General features: G+C 37.8%; 1 pseudogene; it reads right to left on the bottom strand.

Annotated features, from left to right (window-relative positions):
• Positions 1–14966, bottom strand: part of LOC109096458 — a 92247-nt pseudogene extending 77281 nt beyond the window's left edge.
• Between the last annotated feature and the right edge of the window lie 5316 nt (positions 14967–20282).

The raw sequence follows: 20282 nt of genomic DNA on the forward strand, positions 1-20282 counted from the left end.
TACATTTTTACAATAAATTAGTTTCCATAAATATAATATGATTGTATATTCTTATATTTTAAAGAATTTAAAGGTGTATTTAAAAATGTTTTAAAGATGGGTTCTATTGCTCTAAGGGGGAAAAAAAATAAAGCTGAAATAATATTTTAAAATCATGTTTTAAGTTCATCTTAAGTTTGTATAAAAATAGCACAGTTGATATATTCTTATATTTTAAATAATTTATAAGTGTATTTAAAATGTATTAAAGATTTAATCTAAAGATAAAATTAAAGCTGAAATAGTATGTTAAAAGCATATTTAAGTTCATCTTCAGTGTGTCTCAAAATAGCACAGTTGAGTACACTAAGATGATCTTAAGTTTATATTAAGAAGTACTAAAGAACATTTTTTAGTATATTAAGTACAAAATAAGTGCGTGAAAATAGAGCACTTTAAATACATTATGGAAGTGTATTAAGTGCACTTAAAATGTATTTTAGTGTACTTTTTTAGTCTAGGAATACATTATAAGTATAATTTGTATATAATTACATATTATTATTATTATCATTTAAATAGTATATTATTGTATTTAAAGATGGTTTCAATTATACTAAAACTGGTAACGAAATACATTTGTTGAAAATATGAAATAGTATATTAAAAATACACTTTAGTTTATCTTCAGTGTGTCTCAAAAAAGCACAATTGAGTACACTAAGATGATCTTAAGTTTATATTAAGCAGTACTAAAGGTAAGCTTTTAGTATATTAAGTGCAAAATAAGTGTGTCGAAAATAGAGCACTTTAAGTACATTATGGAAGTGTATTATGGAAGTGTAATAAAATGTATTTTAGTGCACTTTTTTAATCTAGGAATACATTCTAAGTATAATTTGTATATAATTTAATATTATTATTATTATAATTTAAATAGTTTATTATTTTATTTAAAGATGATTTCAATTATACTTAAAGTGGTAACAAAATACATTTTTAAAAATATGAAATAGTATATTAAAAATACACTTAAATTCATCTTCAGTGTGTCTCAAAAAAGCACAATTGAGTATACTAAGATGATTTTAAGTTTATATTAAGCACTACTAAAGATAAGCTTTTAGTATATTAAGTGCAAAATAAGTGTGTCGAAAATAGAGCACTTTAAGTACATTATGAAAGTGTATTATGGAAGTGTACTAAGTGCACTTAAATAAAATGTATTTTAGTGCACTTTTTTTTCACCTGGGTAGTTTGTGGCCACATTTACCGTCGTCTCCCAATACTATGCATTCCGTTTTTCTTTCTGATGAATTATACTGAAAGTATGTCCATAAATCATCTCGTCGTTTCCGACCACCAAGCCTGTTTATTGGCGTCGCCGCCATGGTCCTTCAAAGATGTGTGGCGAGTGACTAGCCACAGGTGTGTTGTTGTGTGGAATCTGGTGCGCGGCAAAGCGGCAGCCGGGTGGTGGGCGTACCCAAAACAAGGAAGCGGCAGATTTCACGCAAAATAGGCAGAAATGACATGCATTGTGAACGTCAGACTTATAATCATTTTCGTTCCGTCTCGTCTCTTCAACGAAAACTCGAAAACGTCTCGTCATGTTTTAGTCACATTAGAGCCATTTTTAGCTAGTCATCGTTGCGTTATCGTCATAAAAAAAAGGTGCGTCAACGAAATCATTTCGTTATCGTCATCGTTGACGAAAACAACATTGTATATCATTAGTGGCACTGTATGATTTTTGCATTGCCATATGACACAGCAACGTGTTGTATTAATATAGAATGTAACTGAACAAATACTTCAATAACAGTCAAACTCTTGTTCACTACTGAGTTGTTATCTAGTTACAGCAGTAACCAGCCTTTGCTAGTATTCATTGTGACATTTCTGACACAAACAACCGTGATTTAGATCGAAAAGTAAGTCAGATTAAGTGAATCTGCTTCAATGTTGTAACGCAGAAATCACTTTATTTTCCACCTAAAGGCACAGTTGTGTTGCGCAGCAGAAGTGCTGTCAGAGTGAAAGCTCAACACATGCTGTCGCAGTTATGCCACACTTACGCTCACAGTGTGAAACAGACACAGACTGTATAACATAACAGACTCGACTGCGCTCTGTGCTGTAAACATGGATGAGGCTGACTTGAAATACACTAATTTCACACGACAGGAGGACCTGATGGAGCGCAGGAAAAATTACTGTGAAAAAACAGCTTCATGTTTGGAGGACTCACGTCAGGTGCTTCATTACAGCTGGCTGTCGCAGACACTCCTCTCCTGAGATTAACCCACATGACGGCCGGATGTCATGAGTCCTGGCTGCCCACACACACACACACACACACACACACAAACACACACACACAGGTGTCTCCTGCACTCACAGCTCAAACAAGATAACAATCTGCCATCTTCAGGAACATTCTGTGGAAAATCCTGCTGTTTAGGCTGCCGTCACAAATAATGGCTTGAGACATCGATTTGAAACCCATGAATTATGAGAAAACAAGCTAAAAACTATGGAAAGGAACAAATGGAAAATAGCAGCTCTAAAAAGATCAGTCTGTGCCGAGCAATACTTCGGTTGAAACATTAAACTGGTTTAACTTGATTTTTTTTTTTAAAGTTCATATTTAATATATTTAACTACATTAAATATATCAATATAGGCCTATTCAATATATTTAAGCCATACTAATTGTATAAGCTTCCAAAGACATTCAAGGTGCTTCTAGATACATGTTTATACAAGTTTTTATGCATGTTAAGCAATTTAGTGTGTACCAGAGGGCAAAGCTTAAATCTCCCAAGACATCTGATAAATTACAACATTTAAAAAGAAAAAATTGAAGATGATTTTCATTTTGTCCTTATTATAATTCCCATTTTTTTTTAATAGAAAAAATAAAATAAAATAAAGTCATGAAAAAAACTGCAATGTGGAAAATACTAATAAATAATAAAAATGTCCAAAGTTTGAACTTCATAAATATGCAAAAAAAAAAAAAGTCTGATATGCCAACCACTATAAATTTTAAAAAGGACTGTTTATTAAGTCATTTAGATCACTTTTAAAATTCTTAATTGATAATATGTATATTATAATACATATAAACTACTGTTCAAAAGATTGGGTCAGTAAAATATTTTAATGTTTTTGAAAGAAGTCTCTTGTGCTGTATTTATTTAATTAAAAAATAATAATTTAAAACATTTAAATTATTTAAAATATATAAAAAATATTTACCATTTAAAATAACTGTTTTGAACTGTAATTTATTCCTGGGATCAAAGCAGATTTTCCAGCATCATTACTCCAGTCTTCAGTGTCACATGATCTTCAGAAATCATTCTAATATGCTGATTTGCTGCTCAAGAAACATTTCTGATTATTAGCAAAGTTGAAAGCAGTTGTGCTACTTCATATTTTTGTGGAAACCATGATAATTTTTTTCAGATTCTTTAATGAATAGTAAGTTCAAAAGAACATTTGTTTAAAATAGATAAAATAATACATACATATAAATAAATAACTGACCCCAAACCTTTAGATGACAGTTTACATCATTTTTTTTTTAAATATGGCAAGAAATTTTGCTTGTATCGCCTCCCTTAAGCCTGTGCAGAAGTTCTGTATATCACAAATGTCGATTGCCACTCAGAGATTCCAGAATGCCTGATGCAAGATCATAAACCAACATTCATGGAAACAGAATGTATATTTAGCCTCGGCAGGTTGTATTCGACCGTCAGTCCTGACACCCAATCTGAGCCCTAAAAATCTCCAAAAGAGAAGCTAAATATAAGAGTCAAATGATGAAAGACTAATGACAAGGACCAAGACGTGACCTACAGTGGGTATAGAAAAAAATCTGCCCCCTTTAAAATAATAAAATTTTTGTTGCTTTGCAGCCTGAAATGAAGACAAACACAGTTTTTGTTTTATCCAGCTGTATTTACTCAGTGCAACTTATAACATCCAAATGAAAGATATATCACCAGCATGTCAGAAAAAAATAAATACAAAACTACAATCACTGAAATGAAAAAAAGGATCACCCCCTCCTAAAAATGGCTTGTGGACTCAATCAGGTGTAGCTAATCACCTTCTCAATGGCACACAAAGCCATTTGAGTTTCAGCTGTGATCAGTTGTGCTCACTTTGATCAGCTCAGCATGAAAAGAGCTTTCCTGGAGCGTTTAAGTCCTTGCTATTGCAACTGAAGCAAACAACCAACTCTGGGTGGCAAGGCACTGTCAAAAGATCTCCGGGATAAAGCTGTGGACAGGCACAAGTCAGGAGATGGATACAAAAACATTTTAAAGGCTTTATCAGTAAAGTCTATTATTAAAGGGATACTCCACCCCAAAATTAAAATTCTGTCATTAATCACTGACCCCCATGTCGTTCCAAACCCGTAAAATCTCCATTTGTCTTCGGAACCCAATTTAATATATTTTGGATAAAAACCTGGAGGCTTGAGACTGTCCCATAGACTGCCAAATAAATAACAGTGTCAAGGTCCAGGAAAGTTGTCGTCAGAATACTCCATCTACCATCAGACATGTAATCTGGGTTATATGAAGCGACGGGAACACTTTTATTTCAAATCAAAGCTAAATACACGTAGAAACAGCACATCCTTGTAGCGTGGATGATACAGAAGAGCATCCGCAGCATACAGTGATATGGAGAGACACAGAGGAGACCACTGACGAAGGAATTAATGAATAAAGTCATTATTTTTGTTTTCTTCGCTTACAAAAAGTGTTCCCATCACTTCATATAACCCAGATTGCACGTCTGATGTCAGATGGAGTATTCTGACGATGACTTTCATACCTTTCCTGGACCTTGACACTGCTATTTACTTGGCAGTCTATGGGACAGTCTCAAACCTCCAGGTTTTCATCCAAAATATCTTAAATTGTGTTCCGAAGATGAACGGAGCTTTTACGGGTTTGGAACGACATGGGGGTAAGTGATTAATGACAGAATTTTCATTTTGGGGTGGAGTATCCCTTTAAGAATCAGAAGGTATTTGGTAAAACACAGACTCTCCCTGGATCAGGACATCACCCCAAACTGGAAGAAAGAGCCGGAGGAAACTTGGCTTGTATGAGAGGGTTGCAAGAAAAAGGCCGCTCCTCAAAAAAAGCCACATGCAGTCAGACTGAGCTTTGCCAAAACACACCTCGAAGATTGAGGCAGATGAGACTAAAATCAAATATGTCTGGCAGAAATCCAATCCAACTCAGCATCCAAATAACAGCATTCCTCCAGTAAAGCATGCAGGTGTTGATATCCTATTCTAGGGATGTTTCTCTGCAGCAGGGACTGGAGCACTTGTAAGGATAGAAGGACAAATGGATGTGGCAAAATACTGTTTAATTCTTGAGGAAAATCTGCTGCTCTCTGCCAGAAAGCTGTCAATGGGAAGAAGGTTTACCTTCCAACATGACAAAAACCCAAAGCACACTGCAAAGCAAAACTGAGCACACAGTGGTTGAAGGAGAAAAAGGTGAATGTCCTTGCATGGCCTCACTGAAAATCTATGGAATGACTTGAAGACTGCAGTCCACAAACGGTCATCATCAAATTGAACTGAACTTGAGCAGTTCTGCAAAGAAGAGTGGGCAAATATTGCAAAGTCTAGATGTGCAAACTTAGTAGAGACAGAGACAAATCCCAACAGACTAAAGGCTGTAATTCAAGCAAAAGGTGTTTCAACGAAATACTAATACAAGGGGTGATCCTTTTTCCAACTCAGTGAATCTGTTTTTTTTTATTTTAACTTTGTTTTCTGACATGTTGGTGTTATACATTTCATTTGGATGTTGCACTGAGTAAATACAGATGGATAAAACAAAAACTCTGTCTTCATTTCATGCTGCCAAGCAACAAAATGTGATAATTTTAAAGGGGGCAGATTCTTTTCTATACCCACTGTACATATGTTCTTCACGCGAGGCCACCACCACCACTATGTGGAACAGTTCCTCAGCTTCTTTTCTTTTTTGATCATTGAAAAAACAGAGAATATTTCGCCCTACATCAGAAAGGAGACAGACGACACAAAGCTGAGAAAAAAATCTGTCAGAAAACATGAGACAGTTCTTATCAAAGCCTTGAGATGACAGATGTGGCAAGAATAAATACATCTGATATCGTTCTCTGAAATCAGGGCTTAATGTGGGCTTGAAGGTAATGAATCATTTGTTTACATCGCTTGTCCATCCGCTTCTGTTTCCAAGATTCAATTTCCAATTTGCTAATACATGCAATCAACACCAAATCACTTAATGGACAAATCTCGGGCTGTTTTTAGAGGCTAATCAGTCTGATTTGATCATTTACAAAAATCTGCATTAAATTTAAAACACTGTGGAATGCCTGAATGCAGTGAGGATCGTCTAATACACTAAGATTTGTTAGGATATGATCCATGATGTCAACATGAAAGTCACAACTTATTTTACTTCCATAATCTGATGTATGGCGGGAGTTGGGTGTATTCACTGGAGATTGACTGGATTGTGAAAAGTGGGTGTAATATACCAGAATAGAGTCAGATGGCTGAAAGAAAAGAGTTGTCGGTCATTTCAGATGCAGAGCAATGATTACATTTAAATAAATCTTTGGAATATCTTTGGAATCTTTGGATAAAGATAAATGTTTCCAAAGTTAAATCTTTGGAATAACATGAGTTCCGCAAAATAAGACCAGCAGCATGTATTTACAAATTGAAAAGGATGCATTTTGACTTCATGTTGACTTTAAGATCTCAAGAGGCTGTATGAAGAGCCTGAAGGCACAGGAAAAAATAAACTTTAACTATATCACACATTGAAAATCACTCTTTACACAATTCTGATGCATGCTTCTCTCTGAATGATGTGTTTCCCACCAGGGGAGGATAATAAAACCCCAAAAATGAGACTAAATACAAGAAGTGAGCTAATGACGCTCACAAACATCACACTGACTCCATGTGGTTGAAGCTGGAAATGCAAAAGACATGCATTTATTTCTGCATTTTCAACTCCTCAAAGGTCAAAAAGTCTAACAAAACAAGTAAATATGTACATTTTGCTTTTTTATTTTTTTATTTAACTGAATCTGAAAGACCATTTGATTGAAAAATGAACTGAAAAATGTATATATTCCAAAATAATTTGCTTTAATGACAGTGTCGAAACAAAACCTGATGAACGTGATCAAATCCAGCATGTTTTGAGATGTTTCAAAGAGCATTTTGAGATTCAATGGAAGCAAAACATCTGACCATCTGTACAAAGAGTCACATGATAAGTATCACTGATTCACTAACATTAGTCTCTTAGTATTATTATTAATAAGTTTAATAACTTGAAATAAAGCTAAAATAAAATAACGTTTAAGTACTAAAATGACTAAAACTGAAATGAAATGAAAAGAAAGCTAAACTTAAAAAAATACACATTAAAAATAATTCAATTATCAAAGTTGAAGTACTATAATTACTAAACTGAAACAAATTAAACTAAATAACAAAATAAACTAAATATACATAAAATAAATAATAATGGTAATAAACATAATCAAAGCAAAATTATAAAGATTTGAATGAACTAAAATGAAAACTGAATATATATATATATATATATATATATATATATATAAAGCCAATTCAAAATAATATAATAGCATATACAGTATAAAATAGCACTGATGCCGAGATGACCATAAGGAAGAAAATCATAGTTTAATTTTCCCAAGTGTAAACATTTGTTACTTATCAAAACTATGCTCATTTGTTCAAACAGCCCAACACAGGCTCAACCAATGGTGTGAGTTTGGGGGCGGGACTATCTCTAAGACCAACCAATGGCAGCCACGCAGTGGGAAGCGTCTTCAGGAAACCTGTTTGAAAGTGGTCATTATTTGGCTAAATCCAATTGGCAACAGTAGTGACAGAAATGACACACTTCAGCTTTTTAATGTGATCTCAGACCACACAAATAGGAATAAAATCCATTTCAGTATTTGCATCAAAGAAACATCCATTCTACAAAACAGCTCATCCTGATTAACCATCGCACAACCATGGCATTACTTTCTAATCAGAACCGAGTTAATATCTTGCACTCGAGGAGAACCTGTGATGAAAATGGCGTCGGTATTAGCGATCGTTGGGCCATCATTCAATTCCTAACAAGCCGTGATCCTTCACCGACCCCCATCAACCCCAACTGCTAATCTGTCTTCATTAGAAGATGCTTAAAGATCTATTTCCCTCTGAACACATCAATCTGAGTCACGCACATTCTCTCTGCCAAGTGCACATATCAGAATGAATCCACATAATGCGCCGGTCAGACGAGAATGTGGATAAGAAAGACAAGATGAATTTCCTTTGTAACACAATGTGCGGGAATTACCGCAGTCGAAAAGTCACTTTGACACGCAATCAACGCACAGCAGGAGAAATTACAGTTATCATCAAGCTCCATTTCTGATCGACGGAGAATTTCTGGCTAACGAAACAGCATATGTTTACTTGTTGCGATGGCGTTCGGTCCTGTGCAATTACCATCAGGATGCATCGAGATTTTCATTCTTCTGCAATGACCTTGATGCAGAAAGTCACGGTAATCAACCGTCAGGATTGGAAAGAGGACGATAAAGCCAGACTCTTGGAAAAAAGAGCCAAAAAGACAAGATTGCTGCTCATTAAGATTTATGAATGAACCAAATGAGCAGGTTTTGGGTCATAGAGCTGTATAATTGAAGCGAATAAGACCACTCTCTGTTCTTATTGAAATAAATGAATGTACACTTCATAAAAGAGCCTGTGACTTCCTCTGACATGCAATAAAGACTCTAATTTGCTTATAATAAGAAAACCTTTAAAAAAACATTTTAAATTCAATTGCAAATTAAAGTAGTTGACCCTAAAATTAAACCTGTCATTATTTAGCCTATTCGTCATTTCATCTAGGAGAACTTTTGAAAAAAATTCATGAAGCTTGCTTGTATACAAATGACAGATTGTGTCTATCAAGCTCCAAAATGACCACTATAAATGAAAATACTCCATAAAAGAACCAATAAAGCAGTTAATATGACTTCTGTATTTTATTGCAAGTCGTCAGAAGTCATATGATAACTTTGTGTGAGGAACAGACTTAAATATCACTTATAGTGCATGAGTCGCATGGACCACTTTAATGGGTTTTTGTACAAACCCGATTCCAAAAAAGTTGGGACACTGTACAAATTGTGAATAAAAACAGAATGCAATGATGTGGAAGTTTCAAATTCCAATATTTTATTCAGAATACAACATAGATGACACATCAAATGTTTAAACTGAGAAAATGTATAATTTTAAGGGAAAAATAAGTTGATTTAAAATTTCATGGCATCAACACATCTCAAAAAAGTTGGGACAAGGCCATGTTTACCACTGTGTGGCATCCCCTCTCCTTTTTATAACAGTCTGCAAACATCTGGGGACTGAGGAGACAAGTTGCTCAAGTTTAGGAATAGGAATGTTGTCCCATTCTTGTCTAATACAGGCTTCTAGTTGGCCAGTACCCGGATCCTTCTTCTACGCAGCTATGATGTTGTAATTGATGCAGTATGTGGTCTGGCATTGTCATGTTGGAAAATGCAAGGTGTTATCTAAAAGAGACGACGTCTGGATGGGAGCATATGTTGTTACAGAACTTGGATATACCTTTCAGCATTGATGGTGTCTTTCCAGATGTGTAAGCTGCCCATGCCACACACACTCATGCGACCCCATACCATCAGAGATGCAGGCTTCTGAACTGAGCGCTGATAACAACTTGGGTTGTCCTTGTCCTCTTTAGTCCGGATGACATGGCGTCCCAGCTTTCTAAAAAGAACTTCAAATTTTGATACGTCTGACCACAGAAAAGTTTTCCACTTTGCCACAGTCCATTTTAAATGAGCCTTGGCCCAGAGAAAACGCCTGCGCTTCTGGATCATGTTTAGATATGGCTTCTTTTTTGACCTATAGAATTTTAGCTGGCAACAGAGAATGGCACGGTGGATTGTGTTCACCGACAATGTTTTTTGGAAGTATTCCTGAGCCCATGTTGTGATTTCCATTACAGTAGCATTCCTGTATGTGATGCAGTGCCGTCTAAGTGTCGTCGCAGCATTGGGGGAATTGGTGATCCTCTGCCCATCTTGACTTCTGAGAGACACTGCCACTCTGAGAGGCTCTTTTCATACCCAATCATGTTGCCAATTGACCTAATAAGTTGCAAATTGGTCCTCCAGCTGTTCCTTATATGTACATTTAACTTTTCTGGCCTCTTACTGCTAGCTGTCCCAACTTTTTTGGAATGTGTAGCTCTCATGAAATCCAAAATGAGCTAATATTTGGCATGACATTTCAAAATGTCTCACTTTCAACATTTGATATGTTATCTATATTCTATTGTGAATAAAATATAAGTTTATGAGATCTGTAAATTATTCCTTTCCTTTTTTTACCCACAATTTGTACAGTGTTTTTTTTGGAATCGGGTTTGTACTTTTCAGTGCTTAATAGGCCATTATAAATTCATAATTATAATCTATTTTCTTGCTAAAGTTGGATTTATTATTATAAACATCATGAGTTATGACAGAATTTTCTGATTTTCCAATGAATTATTCCACAGCTGTAGATAATTCACATAACTGCTGTCCACTACATAAGCGCTGTGCACATTAAAAGCCCTGTACTGTGTGTTTGTAGTACTTTCCTATTCCCACTGAGAACAGCCACAGACACATTTTTCCTGCCCTCATTGGATGAATGACTTAAAAGGTAATAGACAAAGCTTTGTGGTGCAGAAAAACAGTTTGTTTATAATTAAGTTTGCTGTTAAGACCTCCTCTAATCCTCCTTCATTCAAGGGTCCAACAGCAGAACAGCAGTGTAATCCTCTGATGGCAACTCAACCTCAGAAACCTGATCAATGAAGACCAGCGAGTTCAAAACTAACCACAGCCTGTGTTCCAATTCACATGCTCTCTATGAAGTGTCCACTGCTCCCTACACATTCATAAGGGGATATCAAAAAAAGAAGAAATATAAATGCAAATAAATAATATTTATGATAAAAATATTATCATATATATTTATTTTATAATAAAAATACACTTTTTAGCCTAAAAATTCTGCCTATGTAGGAAGAGATCGACCATAAATTAATGAGTGCAATTGTAAAAAAAAAAAAAAAAAAAAAAATCTCCAGAGCACAATTTTACATTTTATTTGTGTTATATCCAACTTACAAGTTTTTAAAGTCACTTAGGAGTAGATATATACTCTCTTATTGATCAGTTAGACTCTTTAATTGCACCATCCAGGCACCAGAGACACATAAAGCAGTTGTAAAGCTCTAGACTGAATGAATCTCTTGCTGTGACCGTGAATTATGATTCGAAACGGTTTGTTTCATGCCTCCCCTAATAAGATTTCTCTTCACAAACACAAGCCCCCAACAATAGCACAGAGAAACGACCTGCAAATAACTTAAAAATGGCTTTAGTGCAAGAGAAGGCGCTCCAAACCTGAAAAAGATCAATAGACTTGCAAAAAAATACCCCGTCAAACAAAATAAAACACAACTCTGCCTTTTGAACAAGTCTCCATCGAGTGGAGAGGAATATCACAGTCATACTTCAACAAAACTCTTGCATTTCATCCTGTTATAGCTCCCATTTGGAAGAAAACAGTATCTCTTAGAGCAGTTCACATTTGCTCAAAAATAAAAACAGTGCTCATACTAGCGTAGCTTTTAAGGGGATAGTTCATCCAAAGAATGAAAATTCAGACTTTATCCACTCACTCAACGTCGTTTCAAACATGCATGCTGTTATTTTTTATGTGGAGCACATTTTGAATATTTTATTCATCTGCAAAAAGTTTCAAAAAGGGAAGGAAAAAAAAACACAATTTAAACAATTTATCATAAAAGTAACATATAGCATAAAAGTAGTCCATACAACTTGTGCTCTATGTTCTTAGTCTCCTTAGTTCTTAGTCTTCTTAGTTCTATCGTATGACGTGTAAGCCGTAATACAGGCATTTTTAAGACATTATCTACTCACTCTCATGGCATTTCAAACTTACATGCTGTTTTTTTAGTATAGAGCACATTTTGAACTTCCATACAATGATAGTTCTCAATAAGCACATCTGACAAGCTACAAAAATGTAAAAAGCACGATTTAAGCACCAAACTGATGATAAAAGTAGCATAACAGTAGTCCTTATGAGTCTTCTGAAGCCATATGAGAGACATAAAACCAAAAAACACTGGTTCTTGTGTGCAACATAATTGAATGCAATGCTCCAATCCAAATATTCTAATTGATAATAATAACATGTTAAATGAGGAAGATTTTCAGGGACTACTGATTCAAATTTCATTATTTTCCTCAAACAAAAGTAAGTTTTCATACAGAAGTTTTTTAGACAATAACAGCATACAGGTTTGGAAGAACATGAAGGTGAGCAAACAATTAAAAAATGTGTGCATGAATGATTCCTTTAAAGTATTAGATATTCAGTACTGTCACAGCTGTCCAGAACTTGAGTGATTAAACTCACCTCACTTCACTCTCAGCCTTGACTTATGAGTCTTTTATCAAGCATGAAGTAGAGCTGAATTTTGAATGCTGAATCAAGGACGCAGGTCTTGACCTGAGCTTCTTTTTGCTGTTCAGTCATCAAGTAATACTCAATGTTCGTTCAACATTGCTTTAATTTAAGCTTCCATTTGAAGGTCACATAATACATCTGTCACAACACACACATCACTAAGCAATAATTAGAGCAGAGGTTTTGGGGGTTTTTTTCTCCTTAGAATAAGAAGGGACTGATGAAAGCCAAAGACAACTCTCTTTCTCTCTCTCGACAGCCAAGGGACCTGAGCTGCATTTAAACTCTACATTTCCATAAACGTTTATGGAGTTTCGCTACAATGCACAGATATTAGAACAACATCTCCCTCAGACTCGGCGACACTTTGCAATGAAATCTCTCGGGAGAGGACGTGAACCGTGCTCTGGCTCGCCTTAGTTACAGCATGGTTTCATAGTCTCTGTGCAATTGGATGTGTTCTAAAGGTCTAATCAACACACTTTCCCTCTCTCCATGAGAGACATGTTTAATTGGCAAATGGGCCAAGGCATTACAGCAATGCCAGATTTAATATTATGTCTGCAAATGTTACGACAGTCCAAGAATACAGATGAGAACTACAAAGACACAAAAGAATGCTTGTGAATGAAAGGAAAGTGAAATAGGTGTTTATCTCGATAAGCTGTATTGATTGGTAGATAGAAAGAAACATACATAATCATACTGATATTTGTGTGTACTGTATATGTATGATACAAACAGACTCACGCATATGTAAAATATGACAGACATGACCTACCGACTTGTATACACATATATCAACATTACAAATGACAGACAGACAGACAGACAGACAGACAGACAGACAGACAGACAGACAGACAGACAGACAGACAGACAGATAGATAGATAGATAGATAGATAGATAGATAGATAGATAGATAGAGTAGATAGATAGATAGATAGATAGATAGATAGATAGATAGATAGATAGACAGACAGAGAGACAGACAGACAGACAGACAGACAGACAGACAGACAGACAGACAGACAGACAGATAGATAGATAGATAGAAAAAGGAAATGACAGAAGATAGAATGACAGAGTGATAGATAGATAGATAGATAGATAGATAGATAGATAGATAGATAGATGATAGATAGATAGATAGATAGATAGATAGATAGATAGATAGATAGATAGATAGATAGATAGATAGATAGATAGATAGACGACAGAACGATATAACGAACAACAGACAGACAGACAAACAGACAGACAGACAGACAGACAGACAGACAGACAGACAGACAGACAGATAGACAGATAGACAGATAGATAGATAGATAGATAGATGGATAGATGGATAGATGGATAGATGGATAGATAGAAAGATAGACAGACAGACAGACAGACAGACAGATAGATAGATAGATAGATAGATAGATAGATAGATAGATAGATAGATAGATAGATAGATAGATAGATAGATAGATGGAACAACAGAAGAAAGACAGACAGAATGACAGAATGAAAGAATTACTGAACCATTGAATGACCAAACAATAGCTGGAATGCTAGAATGATAGTTAGAACAATAGAACGACAGATAAAATAATAGATAGATCCGAATATATCAAATGTATATAGAGAAAGAGAGCTAAAAAGATAGACAGCTGGAAAACAGCTGAGAGACAGATAGATAGACAGCAAACACAGAAGGACACGCACCTGTTGATGTGCAGTCTTCAGGAGTTAGCAGCTCTCAGTTCAGTGATAGATTCTGTATCCTCTGTCGGCCTTCCAGGCCTGCTCTCTCTCTCCCATCACCTCTACCACTGCACACTCAGAAAATGACGAAGACAAAGAAAGAAAGTGAGAAGGGGAGCGAGAGAGAGAGAGAGAGGAGGCCGAGGGATCGGAGCACTGAAGCAATTAAAGCGCCTCCATTTTGTGATTGAGTTTCCATTGTTAGGAAACTAAATCACTCTCTCACAGAACACCGGTCACCTGCTGAATGTCAAGAGACAAACACAGAGAGAGAATGGGCGTTTCGGGAGAGCTCCATCAAATGTTCAGCCTAAGGAGTGTGTTTTAATGCTGACAGGGATAAATGAAGAGTTTGATGGACGGTCTGCACAAACAGAGATGACTGAAGTACACTAGAGAAGCTGGCTTTATCTAACAGTGATGATTTATTCAGTAAAGCCAGTGTAATGTGAGCGTGTAATCCAGGTCTCCACATGCTCTCAGGTTTCTGTATCCTATTCAGCAAACCCTAATGACTCTCTCCTGCCAAAGAACCGCTTAAAGCTTCATGCCAAGTCAAGTCAAGTCAAGTCAAGTCTGCTTTATTGTCAATTCTTCCACATGTACAGTACATACATACAGAGAATCGAAATTGCGTTACTCTCAGACCCCCGGTGCATACAGATAACACTAACAGTAGAGCCTAAAAATCTAGGTCAAATATAAAATATAAGATAAAACTATACAATAAGGGAATGTAAAAAAGACATAATAGAAAAAAATAAAATAAAAATAAGGTTAAATAAAAGCAGCGCAAGGCACATGGCAGATAGAGTGCAAACCAGTGAACAAACAGTGCAGATAAAAAAATTTTTAGTGCATAAAAAAAAAAAAAAAAAATAGCTTATTCAGTCTGATTAAAAGTGACAAAGTGACAAAGGGCTCAGAGCAGTTATTTTATTAAACTGAATGATGAGGAGGTAGAATGATGTCAGATCCATGGTGAATGAGGTAGTGAGCAGACCACTGCTGCACAAAGTGACTGGTGCATGACATTCGTATGTTTAGTGGGAGGGGGGGTGGAAGGACCTGGGGATGTGGGACCTGGGGGGGGGGGGGGTTTCATAGTTCAGTGGTGCCTGAGGCAGAAGAGTGACGGGGGGGTAAGTTCGGGAGCAAGTTCAGCTTCCTGACAGCCTAATGGATGAAGCTGTCCTTCAGTCTGCTGGTCCTGGCCTGGAGACTCCGCAGTCTCCTCCCTGATGGCAGCAGACTGAAGAAGCTGTGTGACGGGTGAGTGGGATCACCTGCAATGCAGAGGGCTTTTCGAGTGAGACGGGTTCCATAAATGTCCTGGAGGGAGGGGAGAGAGACACCAATGATCTTCTCAGCTGCTCTCACTATGCGTTGCAGAGTCTTCCGGCAGGACCCGTTGCAGGCGCCATACCACACAGTGATGCAGCTAGTCAGAATGCTCTCGATGGTGCCTCTGTAGAAGGTATACATGATGGGGGGTGGGGGCTCTGGCTCTCCTCAGTTTGCGGAGGAAGTAGAGACGCTGCTGTGATTTCTTGGCCAGTGCTGCGGTGTTGTCGGTCCAGGAGAGGTCCTCTGTGATGTGCACACCCAGGAACTTGGTGCTGCTCACTCTCTCCACAGTCGCACCGTTGATGGTCAGAGGAACATGCTGAGTGTGCGCTCTCCTGAAGTCAACAACAATCTCCTTCGTCTTCTCCACGTTCAGAGAGAGATTGTTGTCACTGCACCCACCCGGCCAGGCGGCTCACCTCGCTCCTGTAGTTTGTCTCATCTCTGTTGCTAATGAGACCCACCACAGTTGTGTCATCCGCAAACTTAATGAAGAGGTTGGAGTTGTGTGACGGTGTGCAGTCGTGGGTCAGCAGAGTGAAGAGGATTCGGGCTCAGCACACATCCTTGGGGGGCCCCAGTGTTCAGTGTGATGGTGCTGGATGTGTTGCTGCCGACACGTACTGCCTGAGGTCTTCCAGTCAGAAAGTCCAACAGCCAGTTGCACAGCGAAGTGTTGAGCCCCAGCTCGACCAGTTTGTGAATGAGCTGTTGAGGGATGATTGTGTTGAATGCTGAACTGAAGTCTATGAACAGCATTCTGACGTATGAGTCTTTTTCCTCTAGATGTGTGAGTGCTGAGTGGAGGGTAGTTGAGATGGCATCATCGGTCGACCGGTTGGACTGATATGCAAACTGGAATGGGTCCAGGGAGGGGGGGAGGGCAGACTTGATGTGGTGCATGACTAGCCGTTCGAAGCACTTCATAAGGATGGGAGTAAGTGCAACAGGACGGTAGTCATTGAAGCATGATGGAGATGGCTTCTTCGGGACTGGAATGATGGTGGTAGCTTTGAAGCATGTGGGAACAACAGCCTGACTAAGTGAGATGTTGAAAATGTCTGTGAAGACATCAGTGAGTTCTGCTGCACAGTCTCTCAGTACACGCCCAGGAATGTTGTCAGGACCCGGACCTTTGCGTGCATTGATCCTGCTGAAGGATCTCCTCACGCTGTCTGGGGTCAGCATCATCACCTGGTCACTGGGAGGAGGTGGAGTCTTCTGTGCAGTGGAGCTGTTTTGTGCCTCAAAGCGAGCGAAGAAGGTGTTTCAGCTCGTTCAGCAGAGAGATGTTGCTGTCACAGGTCCGCTGTGGGGGCTTGTAGTCCGTAATGGTCTGTATCCCCTGCCACAGGCTCCGAGTGTCTCTGCTGTCGCTGAATTGATGGGCTATCCTCCTGGAGTACTGTCTCTTAGCCTCTCTGATGCCGCGGGATAGGTTGGCCCTGGCTGTTCTCAGGCCCCCCTCGTCTCCACCTCTGAAGGCAGCGTTCCGCATCTCCAGGAGTCTGTAGACTTCCCCTGTCATCCACGGCTTCTGGTTGGCCCGGACAGTAATGGTTTTTGTGACTGTTACATCCTCAATACACTTGGTGATGTAGGCAGTGACAGTCTCCGAGTACTCCTGGAGGTCAGTGGAGTTATTATAAGTGGCAGCCTGCTTAAACATATTCCAGTCAGTTGTATCAAAGCAGTCCTGAAGAGCCTCAGACGATCCTTCTGGCCACACTTGAATCTGTTTCTGAACTGGTTTGGCGACTTTAACGAGCGGTCTGTATGCAGGCATTAGCATGACAGTGATGTCGTCTGAGGCACCGAGGTGGGGGAGGGGGAGGGCTTTGTAAGCTCCTCTCTGTGTGGTGTAAACAAAGTCTAAAATGTTTTTACCTCTTGTTGGAAAGTTAATGTGTTGGTGTATTTTAGGAAATACACTCTTTAAGTCAGCATGGTATGAAATCCCCAGCTATGATGAGAAAAGCATCGGGGTGTGCTGTCTGCTGCTCACTGATGTGCTGGTACAGTTCATTTAGTGCATCGTTCCTGTTGCTGTTGCTGTTTGTTCGGGGGAATGTAAACCGAAACGAGCAGTATGGCAGTATATTCCCTCGGCAGATAGAACGGCCGGCACTTAATAATCATAAACTCCACCAGGGGTGAGCAGTGTTTGCAGATCACAACAGCATCGCGGCACCATGCGTCATTGATGTAAACACAAAGCCCGCCGCTGCGGGTTTTTTTCCCTCCCGCGACGCGAGCTCTGTCTGCTCGATAGCACGTCAGCTGGTCGAGCTGAATGGCGCAGTCCGGAACGCTGTCGCTGAGCCATGTTTTTCCGTGAATACAAACACACAACAGTCTCTTACAGTCCTCTGAGTTGAACGTAGTAATCGGATGTAGTCCAGTTTTATTGTCCAAAGAGCGTACGTTAGCCAGTACGACGGTGGGGATGGATGGCTTGTGTGGGTTAGCCGTTAGCCTAGCCCGGATACCTCCACGCTTACCCCTCTTCTGCTTCCTCTCACGCCGCTTGTGGCGCCTCCGCTGTGGGCGAGATGCAGTAGAGGGGGTCGGTGATGATGTAGGCCTCCGGAGCAGTTCGAGATCTCGCAGCAGTTCCGCGTGCGCGGAGTTTAACTCTAAAAATGCGGCTCTGCCGACATCCAGCAGAAACTCACGACTGTATGCGCGCTTAAAGACAGATAGACGCGATGACGACGTACAAAAACACTGCGACTCACAAGACAAAAAACACGAAAACACCGTTCTGTCGGGACAGAGAGAAGCCGCTGCGTGTGCCCATCACTGCTATTCAAACAAGATGCTGACAGTGAAAGTGAACCATTCACTGGCTCCACAAAGAGTTGATGGTTATTGCTATACATGCAATTAATGATTTATTTGGACATGCATATAATCATATGAATGCCAAGGTTATTTTATTGATATTATGAAGTTATGTGCCAGTCAAAATAGGAAACTCACACCATGGAGCTCCGAAGCCTCAGGGCATGGTGCTCAAGGCTCCAGGGCTTCTCAGGTGAATACAGTGCAAGTTTACAGTGAAAATGCATGAACAGGGATGCATGTGAATTCCATTAATATACATGCAATTTCCATCCATTCATCAAAAGTGCAGAGAATCAACAGCCCTGAAAAGCTGGTCAAAAAAATAAAAATAAATAAATAAATAAAGATTAATATGACTGATACCATGATTTAATTACTATTATTTATTTAGTTTTTCAAGATTTCTTTAGGTATCATGATATAGGCTATATCGTTATTGTGAATTTTTGAGGCCACGATAATCATATAGTGAAAAATCTGATATTTTAATTATTTAGATTAGATTGCTTATGTTTATGCATGGATTGATTGATTGCATTTTTATCATAAATATAAGGAGTTTTGATTTACAAAAAATAGGGCTGCATGATTAATCAAAATAAAAACAAAGTCATGGTATAGTGATTTGAAAATGAAAATCATAAATATTAGTATTGTAATTTTACAGTTGTACTGTAAAATAAAATAATTATATTTTTCTTAAATACTAATTTTTCTCCTTTTATCCTGAAAATTTACAATAGTAATATTTTTTATTTTGTTTTATTTAATCATAATGTTTTTATTTAGTACAATTTATTATTATTATTATTATTATTATTATTATTATTATTATTATTTTATCCTCATCTTATAAGCGCACAATTTTTGCCAAACTATATAGCCACACAGCAAACCTGGAATATTTTTTTTTTTTAAATCACAATTAAAATTTTTACCAGGAAAAAAAAAAAAAATCACAATTAAATTTTTTATCCAAATGGTGAGGCACTACAAAAAGCCAATAAACGCCAAAAAAAAAAAAAAAAAGATGTTATATAGCATAGCAACAATCAGACTATGACTCAGTTGTGTTCGGGCTACATCTCCTCTGTGTGATGTGTCATTCACTCCACACTGACATAATTAACAACCAAATAAATTTACAATGCTTCATGATGCCGTTTTTCACTGTGACCAGTTCAAACCTGGCAACAATAAAAAGCATTAGCTTCAATGACATTAGAGTAATTTAAGTATTTGGAGAATTTGTAAATATAATCATTTTGGGAGTAGTCTGATCCCACAGCAGCCCACCTCAGGAGAGCTCATCTGAGCTAATAAAAATCACTTAAGCTGAAGAGATCTCACCCTTTTCATTTAGCATGCACAAGATGCAGCTGCGCCTTTAGCACAGACAGTGAGACGACTGAATGAACTGGGGAACACAGAGACTAGAGGCGTGATATGCAATACTAGTACAGACTAAGTAGACTAAACGATTGAAATAGTCTGGCATTGGTCAACAGAGATAAGTCTGTCGTTTCACCATAAGATTGAGTTATGACATTTTGACTAAAAATCACAAGGTCCAAAACATTTAATATAAAAACATGCATGAATAAATCATTCACAATAAGATGAGTAAGAAGCATTCAGAATGCTAAATTCATATAAATTTAAATAAAT

The sequence above is a fragment of the Cyprinus carpio genome, chromosome A9, assembly GCF_018340385.1.
Source record: "Cyprinus carpio isolate SPL01 chromosome A9, ASM1834038v1, whole genome shotgun sequence".
Taxonomy (NCBI): Eukaryota; Metazoa; Chordata; class Actinopteri; order Cypriniformes; family Cyprinidae; genus Cyprinus; species Cyprinus carpio.